Here is a 6254-nt window from a genome sequence, read left to right as displayed (position 1 = left end):
CTTTATTTTAGAAACTTGGCAATTAATGTGAGACTTGACAATCAACCCCAACAAAAGTGTGAAGGAAAAAATTGCTGAAAAAAAAATTAAAACTTTTTTATAAGCCATGTGTTAGATTTTCGCCCCCTCTCTTAAAAGTTTTGGCTCTGATTGAATGAACCGATAATGTATAGGGAATTGATATTCAAACCCCCCCCCCCACATCTATTCAGACCGAAGGAAATTTCTGAAATCCGAAATTACCCCTTTCGAAAGCACCCTCAAATCGCGTCTCTATCGCTGTTTAAGGCACATAATGTCCGTGCGACAGTGACGCTTCTTGAGAGTGCGTCGTTGACGCACCTGGAACATGCGTTTACAACGCACCTGCCATTAACCATAACTCAACAACCGGTAAAAGCTATTAATTGCATTCGTTGGGAGACTAAAGAATTTTCCCGCCACAGGGATGTGTAGCAAAGAGCTAACATCATCAAGTGTGATAGTCATCTCCCCAAATGACATATGAAAAGATGAAAACTCCGGCTGCCATCTCTCAACAAACGCCAACAGCATGGTCTTGTCCATTGAGGGAAGGTTGCATGTCAGCAAAGGCAATAGACCAGCAGCCTCAACCCTTCCCTTAACATATGTAGAAAAGCATTTTAACACCTCTTTATGTTTCTTTTTGTCCTTCCCTAACATAGCAGTCCCATGGTGGTAGGTCTTCAACACACCCCGATCAAACACTGTAGTCTGTTTCTTGTAATGCTTCCACACCTGCAGCGCTACATGTCCCTTGAAGGTCTTCAGCAATGTATTGTCATAATAAAGGCCCCCCAAAAAAGAATATTTCATCATCCTCCTCTTCTTGGACATTTTTACCACCTTGCACATCCTCATCCTCTTCCTCGTCCTCACAAGAACCCTCCTCCTCCTCCTCCTCTCCAGAACCCTCCTCCTCTTCTTCACCAGAACCATTCTCTTCATCAACCATATCATCATCATCATCTTCCTCAGGTTCATTAGCAACCACTGGTTCAGGCTCTTGTACTGCACTCACTCCACGCCTTTTACGTGCTGCCTCTTCACGCTTCTTACGATCATCTTCTTGCTTTTTGCGGGCCGCGTCTTGACGCACCCTACGTATCGATGCCGTGGGGTGGACTCTGCTTGTTGTTGGGGGGGGGGGGGGGGGGCTTTGCTGCTCTTGCTAGGGGGTTTACTTGGGGGGGGGGCTCTGCTGCTCTTGCTAGTGGCTTTACTTGGGGTGCGGGAGCAGCCTAGATTTTTTGTTCTTGCCATTTCTGAAAAATAACACCCAAAGCAGAAACTTTCAGATACATATTAAATTGCACCTTCAGGGTGCGTCTACATCGCACCTTCAGATAGCGTCTACAACGCTCCTTCAAGTAACGTTTGAGTCGCTGCTTCAACGTGCGTCTGATATGCACACGGGCCTTCTCAGTGTGCATATCAGACACACCTTTGAGGAGCGTCTCGGACGCATAACTTAAAGCGACTAACAATAGAAACAGATGGGTCGGGTCGAAATCTTACCGAAACGCGACGGAGCAAGAATGGGGTGGCGTTTCGCGAGGGCGACGTTTCTACTCGACTGTAGTGGCGGTGGCGCTAACGGTGACGCTTATGGGGTCGGTGGCAGTGAGAGGATGAAGAAATGACATGGGTTTGATGAGGAGCGGGAATGAGTATTGAAAGGAAGGGAATGGGTTTGATGTGGTGGGGGGGGGGGTTTGGGAAGTTTTGAATTAGTGAGAAGAAGTGGGGTAAGAAGTGGGGGTTGTGAGAAGTTTTTTTTAAAGAGGGTAAATTAGACATTTCACACATTTTTAGTGGTCTGAATAGATGTGGGGAGTCTGAATAACAATTCCCTAATATATATCATATGTCACATATATCACTTATCTCTTATTTGTTTTGATCTTCTTTTAATGGTCTATGCCTATTGAGCGTATTCTTTATTATATCACTGTATCGAGTTAGCCATATCAATCTTAATTTAAAGTTGATGGATGAAATACATGGTTCCACTAGGGTGGGCTACTTATATTTTGGCCCACCGGTGGACCAGTCCTAAAATACCGTTGGATTTAAGAATCTTAGAATATTCCTTATTTGAATGGTTAGGATTTGATGAATGATAAAAGGGTAATAGTGTAAATAGACCACTCCTTCTCCCTCACATTTCTGATGCAGATCTATTCCTGCCAGAATCAGATCAGTGTTTCTAATGTTATAGATACGGTGAAAATTAAATTGGGTTTTGATTTGATTGAAGTAAAAAATGTCCATGTTCATGTTCAGATTTAACAATTGGTCTTAATTTAACAAAGGTGAAGAACAGGATCTGAAGCTAGAAGAATGGCTGGGAAGAAGATCGAAGAAGAAGAAAGGGGGGAAACAGAGCGATAGAGATGAAAAAGACGACATTTTCTACCACCGCTACTCTTCATCATCATCCACCACCTCAAACCCTAACCCTAATCCAACCCAAACCCAATCCCAATCCAAATCGAAAACGGGATCAGGGTCCTCACTAACACCATCGACTTCTCCCTCACAAACTCCGACCTCCACACCCTCTTCTCCACCTTCGGCAAGATCGTCCGCGTCACCGTCCTCAAGGACCGCGTCACGCGTCTCAGCCGGGGTGCCGCCTTCATCCAGTTCGTCTCCGTCGCCGACGCCGCGCCGCCAATCAGATGCACCAGAAGGTAGACACAGAAGCCACAAAACACCCAAAAGCCAAAAAGTGTTAAATAATGGTAGAATTTGACTGCTTGCTTAAAAGAAAAATTGACAAGCTATGATCACTGGTAGAAGAAAAAAAAATCAAATTTGTTAGAAAAGGTAGAAACTTTCGAAAGCAGAATAAAAAGGGGTAGTGCAAATTTTTTTCCTAAAATCAAAATTGAAATTGAAGGAGTGAAATGAAAGAGGTGTCAAATATGAAACAATTAACTGCAGAAGCCAGAATGAAAAAGAAGAAGATGATGGTGAATTGGTGATGAAAAAGTGTGAACGGGTTCGATGCACAAACCAGATTGAATGAAGAAGGAGATAAAGAGAGAGGCACAGTACAGTGAAGGAGAAAGGGGAGAAGGGAAAGGGAAGGGGAATAGTCAGAATTACCCTTTGGTCCACCGGTGGACCAAAATATAAGTAGCACACCCTAGTGGGAACCGAAATACATTCATATAAAAAATAATAGCACACAGTTCGAGAAAAGAATCATGAGAATCAAAATCACCCAATAAAAAAAAACTATGGACACCAAAAAGTAGTGTTATTAAACTCGGCTCGAACCGGCCGGTTCGACCGTTTGAACCGGGAACCGGACCCCTAACAGATTCGAGCCGAGGAACGGATCGGATGTGCAATCGACACGTCTTGAACCGGATTGAACCGGCCGGGTCGGCATAAAAACCGGTAACTCGGAGTCGGTTGGACCGGAAACGAAAAGCAAAAAAAATTGAAAAAGAGAAGAGGAATCTAGAAAAAGGAGAGGAGCCATAAAACTTTGAATTTGCTCCCTCAGTTTAGAGGGAAATCAATGTGGCAGCTGGAGAATCTAAAAAATGGTGGGTCGAGATCCTCCTTTATGGCTCCTTCTTCTCCATGAAACTTTGAATTGCTCCCTCAGTTTCGAGCCTCTTGCAATCTTGCTGGAAAATTTTATGAAAACCAGATCTGATAGATAGATGAGTAGCAGCCACAAAATATATTGTTAAAATTTAGGGTTACACGTGATTAGTATAAGTGAAATGGGCCAGTATATGTTTTTTGTTACTATACATTTTAAGTGTTTTTTTTACCATTTGCTTCTATTATTTATATATTTGGGGTGCCCACTAGGGTGGACACTTTTAAAAATGGTCCATGATGGACCAATGCCTAAGAACCGTTGGATAGAGGAATCTAGGAATATTCTTAAAATCAGTGGTTAGGATTGAGTTACTGTTAAAAGGGTAACAGTGTAATATCCTCTTGCTCACTCCTCAATTCTTCCCAAACTCTAGATCTGCTCTTTCATGATTCATCTACCAGATCACATGAAATTGATCGAAAATCATGGGCAGTTCCTTTGTTGATTTCTGTTTTAATCTCTTCCTGTATTTCATTTTTTAATCTTGTTGAATGACAATTGTTTTTCTTTCCATACGGGTTTAGATCTCAGTTGCATCTGTTGTTGTGACAAAGAGTTATATGTCTGGGTATAGAGGAAGGATGGAAGGAGGGTGAGGGGGATGGAGGAGTTGAAGGTGGTGAAGAGGTTGAAGGAGGACCCAGATCCTCTTCATCCGGCGCCGCCGTTCTCCCTTTGACCGATTTTCTCTCTTCCCTTTTTTCCTTCGCTTCTCTTTCTGTTTCGACCTCGCCACGCCGCGCATCTACTCCTCGCCACCGTGCTTAGGGTCGTACTACGATCTTCAGCCAAGGCCACTGCGCCGCACGCCGCGCGCCGGAACCACCAGACCTCGCCTCCATCGCTGTTGATATGCTTCTATCGTTCTCTCTCTTCCCATGTTTCTTCTTCATGGGAACTTGTTTGGCCAGATCCGTTTCTTTTTTTCCTCTTACCCCAGCACTGTTTGTTTCTTTTATAAAAAAGGTCAAATTTCTTAAATTTAAAAAAATAATGCAATTAAAGTATTTTAAAGATGTGAATAATGATACCCAGCCTGGATTGTTGAGAGCAAAGGATGGATCAAAGAAACTCATGGATTTGGGCTGGAATTCATTCCAATGGAGGAAATTATTAAGGATGTTGTAGGGAGTTTGAAGGACAAAGGGTTCATATCTTGAATGATGTTGCTGTTATTATGCTGTAGGGAATTTTTGCTTTGCAAATTGGGAGAGTTTGAGCAAATCTAAGACAGTTGGGTGATGCCATGGAAGCTGAGAGTTTGACCAAAGGGTAAATCTGAAGGGAAAGGTAAAGTAGGAAGTGGAAAAGTCAATATTACCCTCTGGTCCACCGGTGGTCCAATTTTAAAATTGTCCACCCTAGTGGGCACTAATATTTGGGCCACAACTTTACTCTTTCAAGTGGATCCGTTCTTGTTGGGGCAAACCAAAAGAGTTAATTATTTAAATAAATGCTCACACTAATTCCTCATTGTTGCAGATAAACTATATATATGTTTCGAACAAAAAAAAAGAAAGTATATATATGTATAATAAGTTAGCGTTTATAAGATTATAATCTATATATTTAACGTATTCAATGCATTATATACAATAATTTTTTCTAATAAATTAAAAGATTAGTTGTTTTTTTAATAAAACAATCAGTTGTTAAATAATATTTGGTATATTATGAATTTATAATTTTTTAGTAGATACCGAGTCAATCAGTTCAACCAGTGACTCATTGACTCAGTACCCTGACCGAGTTGATAATCAAGCCGAGTTTAATAACACCGTGAAAAAAAAGTATGGGTTTAGGGCGTGTCTTGAATTAAAAAAGGGTGGTTGAATTATTTATTGGTGTAAAGTTGAAAATCTGCATTGAAGTTTGGAGTTTGGACAAGCTGTGTCTGAACTTGGACGTGTTGCCGTCATTGTTCATAGTTCAAATCGCATCGTATTGTCTTACACGTGTGGGATTGGGCGACCGCGAAGACAACACAAAGTTACCATTACGGCAAACATCAAGTCAAGGTTGACCCAACGACATGGGTGTAACAGAAGAATAGCTAGCAAAGTTAATGTTACGTACCTCACTCTCTGACTTTTCAGTTTCATTAATTGTACCTTTTTCAAAATGATAGTTTATGAATATTACACTCCTTATGACCTTCTTGTTTCTACTCTCAAATACTGATGAATTTTCAAAATTACTCATAATTTCCAATGTAAAGACAATTCTTAGAAAAATAATTGGCTTAATCGCACTTTTGGTCCCCACGAATGTGATATGTGCAATCAGGGTCCCTAAACTTTAAAAATCTCATTTTATCTCCCCGACGTTAACCTCCGTTAACACTTTTAGTCCCTCCTCACTTTTCCATCAAAAAACTAACGATTTCTGAATTTTCCAGAAAAAAACATCCACTTCTTCATACATCCTTCCATCATCTTCATCTCCTTCAATTTTTTTTTTCAGGAAATCAAAATTCTTCAAATCCAAAAAAATCGAACCTCCATTTTTTTTTACAGATTTATTCATCTTCTTACTCTGTCTTCATCATTCTTCCATCATCTTCATAAACAGTAGCAAACCACCACCATCCAAAAATCCCCAAATC

This window comes from Lotus japonicus, chromosome 1 (genome assembly GCF_012489685.1).
Source record: "Lotus japonicus ecotype B-129 chromosome 1, LjGifu_v1.2".
Classification (NCBI taxonomy): domain Eukaryota; kingdom Viridiplantae; phylum Streptophyta; class Magnoliopsida; order Fabales; family Fabaceae; genus Lotus; species Lotus japonicus.
Note: the sequence above shows the minus strand (reverse complement) of the source record.